We start from the raw sequence: 12,677 nt of genomic DNA on the forward strand, positions 1-12,677 counted from the left end.
CCATAACTTAGGGTCATAACAATATATCGTTACACTGCCTTACAAGTGTCTCCATCTACCACATGTAAACAATGAATCTCTGCTGAAAGGATCATATCACTGTTTGTGCGCCTTTACTGCAAATCAGAATCAGAAATACTTTATTGATCCGTTTGCTGCATCTACAGCTCCACCCATTCAAGAATAGAAGTATGTGTAAGCATATCGACAATATAAGAATGGAAACAGAAATCATGAGTATGTAAAAAAAAAATATGAAAAAAGTGCATTACAAAATGTGCACATTATTCTATGATATATGACAATACAGAAAAACAAAACAGAAGAAAATAAATACTGCAGAGATGGGTATAAGTGAGTTGCACATATTATAAATAAGAGTATAAGTTGGTTTAAATGCACAGTATAAATAAATAAATGCAGTAGTGATGGCAGTGTACCAGTCATGTAATAACAGAGTATTAAACAGTTGAATTATTGCACAAATAACTATATTGTGAGGTCAGTTTTGCATGTATGAAAGTATATATGAAATATGAATAATTATAAAATTCATACTTATGCTTTATGTGATTGATCAGATATTTGGTATAAAGAATATTTGCTAATGTGCCAGATAGAGACAAAGAGATGTGTGTTCATGTGACACACTGATTCACTTTCCTACATAACATAATAACATAATACAGAGGGTGGAGGGTACAGGAGTCAGTGTCAGTGGGGGTCCCAGGCCTTATTGATGAGGCCAGCTGCAGTCGGGAAGAGGGAACTGGATCAGTATATTCAGAGATCATCCCAAACCCCCACAGTTTTCATTAATTAAGACTTCAGTGGCTTCAAATCCTTTGATCATGTGGCGTCTCTCTGTCTGTCTCACATTCTGCCTGGACCAGGCAGTGACAGAGTTTAATGTCAGAAATAAACTGCACATTGATGTGGCTCACATGGGACGTGCACACGGTTACAGAGTGGTAGAAATGGGAGTTCGGGACGGTTCGGTTGTCCTCCTTCCTTGCCACACGTGTCCTCTGCGGGGGTTACACTTTTGCACTTCTGTTGTCAAAGCCGAGCAAACAACCAAAGTCCTGACAGCAAACTCTGCGAACGCGTTGTTCTCTTTAAAGCAAACAAGGGGGCGTGAAACTCCAGACAGCCGCACTGCAGCAGATTCTTCAGATACTTTTCAACTTTACAAGAACACTCATGGAGAAAATTAGTTTAGACACTGTTGTTAACTGTTGTGTAAAAGCTGTTCTAACACTGACAATGTTCTCGACCTGCAGGGCAGAGTTTCACCTGAGTACATTCAGTACATTTAGAGATACTTCACTCCTGCTGATGGTACTCAGCTTCAGCCTCACAGCTTTATTCATCACTGTCGCCCCATAATCACAGCGCTCCATGTCCTTCAGCTAACACTGCTATATTGAAACTATATGGAGACCACTGTAAAATATTTATATAATATCCTTACCTCAATACCTCAATCTAATGATATTGTACTTCTCAAAGTTTTGATATGTATTATTCATATTTCATTTTGATTTGATGGCAGTTAAGGGCCAGATAGTTTTCTCTGGGGCAATAAAATGTCAAAATCAATCTTACTTAGGAGTAAAAGACTGTGAATCAATTAGGAGATGAACTGGAAGAGAAAAGGGACGGCTGAGACTGGATTAATGCCGCTGTGAAGATGGAGGAATCTGCACCAAGTTGAAAGAAAGTGAGGCAGATAAAATCAGAAGAAGAGTCAAGTGAGGAGAGTAAAGGATTTAATATGGAGGACCAGACACGTGGGAGTCGCTGCTGGGAAAGACAGAAAAAGTTAGAAAGTGAGACATGAAGGGGGGAAAGTGAAATTGGATGCACACAGACGGTCTGAAGACACTGTCACATCGGCTTCATTATTCAGCATATTGGCTCAGGTGTTAGCTCTCTAGCTGGATGCAGACGATAAATGTCACCTGATCGACGTGTTTTCTGTGACATTTAGCACTGACCCCCGTGTTGTACCAGGTGATGATCATCATCTCCTCCCCTTTTTACTGGACTCATCATGCAGGTGGATCGTGGTCCTAATCTTTGGTCCCTCGTTGCTCATTTGGTCGGCACGCCACAAAATGTGAGGATTTAATGGAGGTGAATCTAAGTGAAATTGATTTCACAGAGCAGAGGCAGTTGGTGTGGTTTTGGTGATTTCTTTTTCATAATACCCAGGGCTGCTGTGTTTGCAGCAGCTCTTGTAAATCTTGTAAAATCAACATGATTTATCAGTATTTTGATCTAGAAAATTAAAATAAGGTTATATTAAGCTGTTTCAGAATAAACTGGCACATAACCACTCAATATAAGCAATGCAAAACCGCATTCAGCACAGACATGTGGATGTTAACCTGCGAGGAGAGCAGGCTGCTGCCGCTGCTAGCATTCCTAACATTAGCCACACTGTGAGGCAGTTAATGTTACAGTGTCCTGACATTATTTACCCACAGATGTGATCCTGCTCAGTCTGAAAAGCCAACACACTTAGTGAGTTGTTTCATATGTATATTGTTTATTGCTTATGTATATTTGTTTCATGTTGTTTAGGACAGTGTGCAACATGTTTATAATGTTAATAGTGAAATATGATTTGGGGGCTGAAGAATGTGATTAACAGTGTGTTCAGTCTGACTGTTTTCTGAGTATTTTAAAATAGTCAATGAGAATAAATTAAAAATTCAGTTTAATCAACAGAGAAATTAGTCACCAGGAACATCTCTAATCGCTCCACTCCATTAGGGCTGCCACCAACCTTTTTTTTTCATAGTCAATTAATCAGTTAATTATTTTCTTGATAAATCAAGTAATAGTTGTTTGGTCAATAAAGTGTAAGTTTCCCAAAGACCAGGATGACGTCTTGTTTTGCCCCCAATGCAAAGAGATTCTGTTTCCTGTCCTGGAGGAGAAAAGAAACCAAAAAACATTCATATTTATAACGCTGGAATCAGAAATTTTTTTTATTAATTTGCTTACCTTTATTTAACCAGGATGTCCCACTGATTTTCGAAATCTCTTTTACAAAAGAGACCTGGTCAAGGGTAACAGCCAATCACAACATATTCAAATATAAACAAATATAAGGAATGGGTCACACAAACACAGGTCTTTCACAGGACTTAAATACTTAAATACACAGCGTACATAACTTAACTTCTTGCATGTGTGTAACTTGAGTAACGTAACTAATATTTTAACCCCAACCACATTCTTTTATGAAGCCTAACCAGGTAGTTTTGGTGGCTGAGTGTGACAGTTTCACAGTGTTAACCATGATGATGATCACCTGACTCCACAGAAGTTAATGGGATAGATTCAACCTGTCAACCTGCATGCAAACTAGGAGTTCAGCTTCTGCACTGCACACAATTTGAGAGTGTAAAATTGTTATTTGTACACAGATTGAAGATACTGGACTATTATCACGTGATCCTCAGCTGGATCTTATCTTATTAATACAGGTGTAAAATGTAAATTTACATATTGCAACCTAATCAACAGGGCCAACACCTGGAGAACATCTGGTAAATGACATATGTAGCCTCCAGTTTGGTCACAAAGGAAGATGCACCAAACTCTTTCTCTTACTGTAATCTCTTGCAAAAGAACGTCAGAGAGAAAATGTGTGCAGAAGAGATTAAAAAAGCTGGAAACTGCATCTAAAATTAAATTTAGCAGCATTGAATTCAAATGCATGTGTAGTATTCAATATTTCATTAATTTATTTTGACACATATTCATAGTTTCTGAGTGAAGTTCAGCTGGATTGTGATTTTACAGCAGAAGGTTTTTACTGAGCATGTTTGCAAGGTGAGAATGAAACACTGCAAATAAATCAGAGATAATTTAGTTTCATTTCCAGGAGTTTATAAATTCACCATCATGGTAATAAGAACTAATGTTTTCCTAATATAAGGTTGATAATTGGTTCTATAGTTTGGGCACCTTGGTTTGGTTTGCAGTTAAACTGAAGTCATATGTTTTAATGAGTCTGGCTGTCGAGGTGAGAACATTTTTTTTGTGTTTTTTTTTTTTTTTAAATGTCACATTGTTAATGAGGTGTTTGGTAGTTTGACCTTCTTGTTTGGTTTGCATTCAGCTGTGAAGCAGTAATATGTTTTAATGAGTCTGAGTGTAGCTCGGGGACTTTTCTGCCCGTAAAAAGGTTAAGGACCCCTGAACCAATGGAGCTGATAGGCACTATTAGACTTTTAATGAGTCCCGCGCTGCTGTGGCATCTCCATTAGCTTTACTGCACATTTACTGACACCACTCTAATGATAACATGTCCATAAATTAGTCCTACAACATACCAGGCTTCATGTTTGATTTGTGGTCACATGTAGGTCTGCAGGCGTCACTGTAATCTAAATAAGGTTCATGGCTGTTTTTTTTTTTTTGTTGTTTTTTTTTTGTTGGGTTTTTTTTTGTTTTTTTAAGAATTCTTTGTTTTGTTTTATTTTTTGTTATTTTTCCTCAATGGTGGGCAAAGCAAAGGTTTAAGGAGATAGATATACACCGTTTACGTTCATTGAATCTCCTGTCGTCATGTAAATTAATTAACAATATAATCATGTTCAGGGCTGCAGTGACTCTTGTTATTATTGATAAGTCTGACTGGTTGATTCTAGCGGACACAACACATCTGTCCCACGGTTTTGATCTGTCCTGCACACGTCTGCAGCCCCAACCAGCAGTGTGTTTCAGCAGTGGAGCGTTCTGCCCACCTGAATGTGTTGACTTGGTTACAGATTTTGTTCATTTGCTCCTCTTTGCTCTTTGTGCTTCTACGATGGAAAAGTACACTATGTACTTCAATAGTTTCTTTGTTGTCTCTCTTTATGATGCTGAGTCACAGGATCTTTTATTTTGAAAACTGACTCCCTCTGCTTTAACTGTGTCTGACTTCCTGCCTGCTCGATCTGTTCTGTGTAAAGTGACGTAGCATCCGTTCAAAACTAGACTCAGTGTGTATTTGAAGTGGAGCAGAGCGGGGAGCGCTTGTGGGATACGCCGAAGCAAAAAGTTATTTTACTGTTTTACTTGAGGACATTTTGGTTCACTATATATCTTATACTTGCTTCCTTTTTTTCTCATCTTTTTCTGTATCATTCTTTCTGATGTTATCTGTCACCTAAATCACTTGAACCAGGTGCAAGTTCATGACATGATCATGAAAGTGATTAAACCAACAAATCGTCTTTATGAGATGCCCAAACCACCTCAACTGGCTACTTTCTATGCAAAGGAGCAGCGGCTCTACTCAGAGTCCCTCCTGGATGACTGAACTTCTCCCCTTTCCTGAAGGGAAACGCCAGCCACCCTCCTGAGAAATCCCATCTCAGTTGCTTGTATATATCAACAATCTCATTCTTTCTGTCTTGACCTACCCTTCATGATCATAGATGAGAGTAGGAATGAAGATTGATCAAGATCAAGAGCTCTGCCTTCTGGCTACAGTCTCTGTCAGTCAAGCATGTGGTAAAGTGAATGCAGTACGGCTCCCAAAGCTCCAATTCTCTGACCCATCTCACCCTCCATTGTCCCCTCACTCAGGAACAAGACCCCGAGATGCTTGAACTCCCTCACTTTGGGTAAGGACTCATTCCCTACTCGGTGTAGACAATCCACTGGTTTCCTTCTGAGAACCACGGCCTCAGACTTAGAGGCGCTGATCCTCATCCCAGCCGCTTCACACTCGGACCCAAACCAATCTAAGGAGTGCTGGAGGTCACAGGCCGATGATGCCGTCAAAACCACATCATCTGCAAAAAGCAGCTTTGCAATCCTCGGGCCTCAAGGCTCCTTCGTCATTTTACCTGACAGAATACAGCAGCTGTTAGTCTACCACTGCCTTGATTGGTTAGTTTGGGTTTATTGTTGCGTGACTGAAGTGTTTGAAAGGGTTCCTCCAGATTCACCAAAGTCACAGGAACAAATTAACAGATCAAGGCAGCGGTGAACCAACAACTCCTGAATTCTGTGAGGTAAAATGTGTTTGCCTGGTTGGAGTTTGGTTGCTTGGAGAGAGCGATATAAGTCTGTCCGACAGGAAGGTGAAGCTGTGAAGAGATGCTAAATACAGCTTACACTTAAACTCATACTGATTTTTTTTAAGTGGCTTAAGCAAACTATCCCTTTAAGCTATTTGTAGCAGGATCTGCCCATCGTCATGACTGTATTTGGAAACAGCTCGAACTAAGCTCTCCTCTGCTCCCTCTCCCCTCCCACCTCCTGGATGCTTCATGAAAAAAAATGTCAGAAACGACAAAACAAACACAGAGAACATCTTAGAGACGGTGTGTAAAAAGTCCTCGGTTTTTAATCATGTCCACATCTGCAGGTCTCGTGCTCCTGATGAAGGTGAAAGTTTGAGTTCTGGTGTAGTTTTATCCTTATTAAAGTCTTTTGTTGTCTCTGTTAGTTTCTCCCCAGAAGGTCAGAAATAAGATAAAAGTGCTGGAAAGAAAAGACTCCTCACACACACCTCCGTGTCTCTTAAATGATTCAGACCGCGCGCATGTGTGTGTGTGTGTGTGTGTGTGTGTGTGTGTGTGTGTATTGATGTAGGAGACATGCATGGGTGTGAATGTGTACACCTCTCTTTGTGTGTGAAACATTTTTCTCTTTGTTGCCTCTCTGCTGCCTGTCTGTATGAAAGCGTCTGTGCTCACGATCGAGCGTGACTCTGGTGTGTAGATAGTGAGTGTGTGTGTGTGTGTATTACTCAGCTAAAAATAAGCCCTTTGTCTCTGGGAAGAGCGGCAGAGAGGTAGAGCGGGAGGACAACCTTTAGCAGCGTGATCTAACTTTAATAACTCGACACTGACAACAAAAGCTCGACCACAGAGGGACACAGGAAGCTTCCTTACCTGCGTCACAGTTAGGAGGAACCCTGCTGCGACCTCGGCTGCAGCCAGAGACACTTTAGTCAGGTTTTATAGAAGAAGGGGACTGTTCTTTCCCAAAATAAAAACACATCAGCTGAAAAAGAATAAAAAATAATGGTATCAGCCTAAATAAATGGCAAAAACACGAAAGTACAGCAGACAGTGGTGCCTCTCAAGGATATTAAGTCTGATTCACTATTCATTTGTTCCTTTTTTTCCCCTCATGTTGCAAAAGATCCACCATTTTTCTCTCTCTTGGTTAAATCCTCAGAAATTCAGCATTTATTCTCTTATATCTTGTTCACTCAGCTCTAATACTACCAGGGGACATCCGGTGATTTGTAATAATTGCGGAAACTGCCAGTGATTTCAACAAATCTGCAGCGTCTGTAATTTGTAAAGTAAAAGTGCAAATTGCCTTCCACATTCTGCTGCAGACAGAGCCCCCCTGATAATACTAATCCTGTATGAATCAAACGCTGCAATTTCACTTGTAATTTGTTGTTTCGGTGCAATTTCTCTTTGCTTATCTTTTGTTGCTGTGTTCCTCCTGTCATCTGCAAAGGAGGAAGTGGAGATAGAAAAGTCTCAAATGAATTTTCAGCTCAATCTTCAGATGCAGTTGAACTTTTTTGTGAGTGTGTTTGATGAAATGTTAAGGGGCTGGGACTGATGCATGATCAGAATCAGAAACAGAGTCTGCTTTATTGGCCAAGTATGTGTACACAGACAAATAATTTATCTCTGTCTTTTTCTTAGCTCTCGATGCACTTAGGCAGTAATAGACAGACAAGTAAGAACAAGGACTGAACAAATAAAATTAAATAACAGACAAACTAGACAGAACTTATTTGCACAAGATCAAACCGGTGATAGACCGATTAAATGGTTGGGCCAATTTTGGAGCGTTTTCAGATAATCAGCATCAGCTGCTGCCTGGCTGAGGAGGTTGATTAATAAAGAAGCATGTCTGTAGACATCTGCAGGCAGCGCTGTCAGTGTGGACGCCAATGATGTTGTGATTTTTGTGAAAGTGGTGAAAAAGAGATTTTGGAGCCTGGTTCCAAATCTCTTGCACCTCCTGCCTAAATGTCTCTAAATGTTAACACATTTCTCGTCCTAAATGACAGCAGATCTAATCTTAAACTGTTACTGGCAAGTGCTAAACATATTTTATGTTATAACTGATAGAAAACAGAAACACCGAATAAAGAAAATCAGGACTTGGCTATAGAAAAACCCAACGGTTGACCACTAGATCAAACACATACTTGTGAAATTAGTGCTTCAAACTCTTATAGATGGTAGATTAGGTTTGGGTGATTGGACTAATACATCACCCACTGATGACAGGCTGAATCCATCACCAGCTGGTTTTTTGGGCCAATCTAGGGGCGATATTTGTCATTTTATTTTTTTAATATAATGGTCTGCAGAGGGACAGCTGCTGCTCCACACCTCGCTCTCATCCAGCTGCACAGTGCACACCTGCTAGAAATAATAACTCCAGCTCCTAAATCCTCATCATGTAGTGGTTCAGTAATTATTTATTGTCTAACAGGGACTGTTCGCCGTATGGTGCATGGAGTCCAGGTGTAGACGGCGTCGTACTCGTTCACTGTATGTCAACATTATCCTTCTTGAGCTTGAAGCTTCGTTCTTGAGCTGACTTATTACATGTCACAGGATAATAGGATGTTTCCATGACAACTAAGCAAACGCCATGCACTGAGGAAGGCCACATCATGGGGCTTTATTAGTGTTGTTCTGATATAGATATCAGTATTGAAAACATCTCTGACACTGCCAAGAATGCTGATTTAAAAAAAGAAAGATATTTATTTATAATAATGTATAATGGATACATATTTGTATCACACTATCTGTGCTGGCTGATGCACAAAGTTCAGGTAACAGAAACCCAAACAAGGGTTCCTAAACAATGCTGACTTTGCATCAAAAATTACATAACTGATTGAGTGACACTTAATGACAAGTCATAAACATTCATAAAGATTCCTTCATGTTCATTACAGGTATCATGTTATGGTTATGACAGTGTCATGTCAGTCTTATTCTGCCCAATTCTTACTCCCAAAGCATCAAATATGGCAGTTTGGTCAGTGGCACTATGAAATCAATGGCATTGTAGATACCCCTGTAGTGTCTGGAGGTGTTGGGCGATGTCTAACAAACTGGCATATGAAGACGTCCACAATGAAACTTGATGATGGACGTTGCTGGATCTAAAAGGGTCTCATCTCTGCACCATGTGTCTGCAACTTAGTTGTGTTTAAAAAGGAAATAATAAGCACAATGGAGAAACTTTTTTTTCCCCCACACATCAAAAAATGAACAGGCTGACTGTCAGACATCACGACGCATCATCTATTGGCCCAACCCTTCTTCTGGTGTTATGTTTTCATATGAGGGTTTGTGTCCCGTGTGAAACCAAGTTAAGTTACGTAAATTGCATGTTTGTACCTACATACATAACTTATGCAGGTTACGTTACATATGTGAACTTCTTTTAGTAAAATACTTATCTTTTCCTAAACCTATCCAAGTAATTTAGTTGCCTAAACCCACCCAAATAGTTTTTGTGCCTTTACTTTGACAGTCTTTCAGATAGCTGCATTTTTATTCTTGCTAACGTGACCGTGGAGCTCTGCAAGTGAAAAAACTAAGGCTAGAGGCGGACCTGCAGAGTCATAGTCATGGAACAAGGTGCTGTATTTGATAAGTTGGGAGTAACACTGTGTTGCTAATGCAAACCGCTTCTATAGATGATGCATATACAAGTTGAAGTTGCAAGACAAAGTAGAACCATCATCATTTAATCATGACTCCTCTTAGTAGCCCAACCTATTCTGAAAATTATGAGATGAAATATGTGGAGCTAAGAGTTTTACAAAGTAACAAGTATAAACCGCAGGTGTCAAATGAAGGCATTCAGCTGACTCTGATGTCAGGAGAGACAACAAGTGAGACGATGCATTTCTTCTGGATAATGGCAAGATGTGATATTTGTTGTGAAGACATCAGTCCTTTCCATTTGAACCTGTGACTGTTTTTTGATGAACAGTCTTTATGTAATGTGCGTCTCGGTTATTGATATGTGTGCACACACACCAGCTGCACCCTCGCTGTTTTCACCTCCCTGCTTTACATCAGACGCTGATGTTTTGACATCATTTTCTCCTCGTTTTTCTTCTCGTCTGCGAGCGGAGACGTTCTCCCCTATTCCCCAGCTGTCATGAACATATAAAGTGAACAATCCAGCAATCGACCCACAGAGGTGAAATGGTTTTCGCTCTTTGGCATTCCAGGACGTTCCGAAGAGCCACCTGTCTGCCGTCCTGTCCGTCTCCGTCTCTTGCCATCGAATCTGTAGAGGCATTGTTGTTGAGCGCCAATCGATGGTTCTGTACAACAGGACAGAGATGAGTGGAAAATATTCACAGCCTCTATCGATCAGACGCGCTCAACAAACAGTCGTGACGGCAGCGCTGGCCCATGGCATGCTGGGCTTTTTTCCTTATATTGAGGCCTTGAGACAAGACAGGCAGAGAGGATGGAGGGAGGAGGGATAGAAGGGTAATGTAGCATGGAAAATAGTCTGTTATGAAGCAATATTAGCCCCCGAGCCTCGAGCTGCACACACACTCACAAACACACACTCTATTTGTCTCTCATACACACACTCAGACCCAGCATGCAGAATGTGGTAAGCGTGAAGCATCAATAGTGTGATGAATTACCTTAATGTCAGGATTGACTTGCATTCAGGCTCTGCCTCTTCATCCTAATAACCCCCTGAAATTGTCCACCTTAAATATACGGGAACAGATGATGGTGCACAGGCTGGAGGAGGGGGGGGGAAGTGGAGCAGAGAAAATCCAGGGGATAGAAGGATTGATGAAAAACCATTTATCTTAATGTCCTTGTGACAAATGGTTATGAAAGATTTTTAGTTTTTATTGTCATTATCTCCACAGTCGACTATGGAGAAACCCCACTTATGTCTGGACTGAACCATCTGATGGTGTTGATTTTTAGCGACATGTTTGGAAAGGATTTCCGCAAAAGTACAAATACTTTGATAACATGTCTGTTTTTTAGATTAAAAAAAAGCAATATATTGTAAGATAATCTTAAATCATTGATGAAAATGGTAAGGAACATTCATTTATGCAGAAATGACCTCGTCCCAAGATTTACTGATAATGCCTGCTGTGAACTGGGTCACAATGGTTCGTCATTTTTGGGTCAGTAGAAATAAAAATAGGGGAAACACTGAGGTACAAGTCTTCAGACAAGCTCATGAGTAACAGTTGACAACAACCTTTTGTTGCACAAAATGGCTTGAGCTTATGAGCTTAAATTTGGACAACAGGATATAAGATTTTAAGAATTCTAAACTACTTTTTTATCAGTTGACTTTTTTAATAAATTGTTTTAATTGTTTATATGTTAATGATGGATCAGCATTTTGATCCAAAAAGTTGTTCTAGTAGATCGAAATCCTGAGTTTAATCAAATATTATTAATAGCAGCATATTTTGATATTTAGTTAAATGTCCAAAAATTAAAGATCACCTGTCTTAAGGTCAGGTCTGTCCTCAGCTGTGTGTGGGTTCGGCAAAAACCAAGCCAGTTCATGATGTCAGGGAAGGCAAAGACGAGGCAAAATTCTACAGTTGTTATTCCAAGAGGAAGGAGTCAGCTTGTACAGATCTCCACCACCTGTTAACCGTAATTTATCAAAATGCTGCAGCCTTTCCTGCTGTCCACGTCCTTCTGTGGGAGTTTTAACAGCTTCCATGCTTTCCTGAATATTTCTGTGGATTAGACATCCTGAAGTCGGCTTGAACTGAATGTTCAACGTGTAACTCATTCTGCTGTTTCGGTACAAACACTCCTTACAGTGCGACTTTGTAAGTATTTTTGCCAACCTTGAGACCTGAAAAATAAGGATGATTCCGAAATCAAAGCAGGGTGTCTTGTCCACCTGAGAATAACTGAGTTTCATAGATTTTGTTTCCTGCATTCTGGTGACTTTGAAAGAATGAAAATAACAAAATAACTACACATTTTTTGCAAACAGATGCCAGCAGATTACCCATAACTATCACTTGTTAGCTGGAAAACACAACAGGACCGCAGCATTTAGCCTTTCAAAGTTTCAAATTTGGTCACAGAAACACAGAAAATTAACATTTTGCAATTTCTTTCAAAATTTCTGTTTGTTTGGCTGCATCTTTCCTTTAAAACTTTCCATAAGAAATAGGAATTTGTCTTCCCGGGATGTCTGACATTTGCTTCTTTCAGCTTCTCTCTCTCTGTCTGTCACTCACTGAGGAGACGGAGGAGGATGAGACACGAAAATGGTCTTGTCTAGAAGGGAGTCCTACGTCTGTTAAACTTTCATGGATTTGTGCATGTCTCTTCATTGTGCAAACTAATTACGTTTTATAATGTTTCACAGCACTGTGGTTAAGATGTGGGTCAATATCCGGACAAAAAAAAATAGCTGGTTTTGGAAAAATTATCCCACTTGTGAGATCCTTCGCAGGTCTGGGGTTCCCGTCTAAACGCTGATGGGATTTATGTAGAAGTAAAACTGGATGCAGAAACACAGCGTGGGCAAGCTGCATGTTTTCTGTAGCTGTATTGTTGTGTGGGTGGAGACGGTAGACAGTAGAGTTGTAGGGTGTATGCACGCTGCACAGTGCCTGAAATCTGTCA

The 12,677-nt window shown here is 40.1% G+C and overlaps 1 protein-coding gene across 2 annotated transcripts in view; it reads left to right on the plus strand.

Moving 5' to 3' along the window:
- LOC146328576 (leucine-rich repeat and fibronectin type III domain-containing protein 1-like protein) overlaps positions 1 to 12,677 on the plus strand; it is a 431,073-nt gene that overhangs the window by 36,998 nt on the left and 381,398 nt on the right. The gene's annotated exons all lie outside the window — the stretch shown is intronic.

The sequence above is a fragment of the Lutjanus erythropterus genome, chromosome 4 (assembly GCF_056507025.1).
Source record: "Lutjanus erythropterus isolate fLutEry1 chromosome 4, fLutEry1.hap2, whole genome shotgun sequence".
NCBI classification, from domain to species: domain Eukaryota; kingdom Metazoa; phylum Chordata; class Actinopteri; order Lutjaniformes; family Lutjanidae; genus Lutjanus; species Lutjanus erythropterus.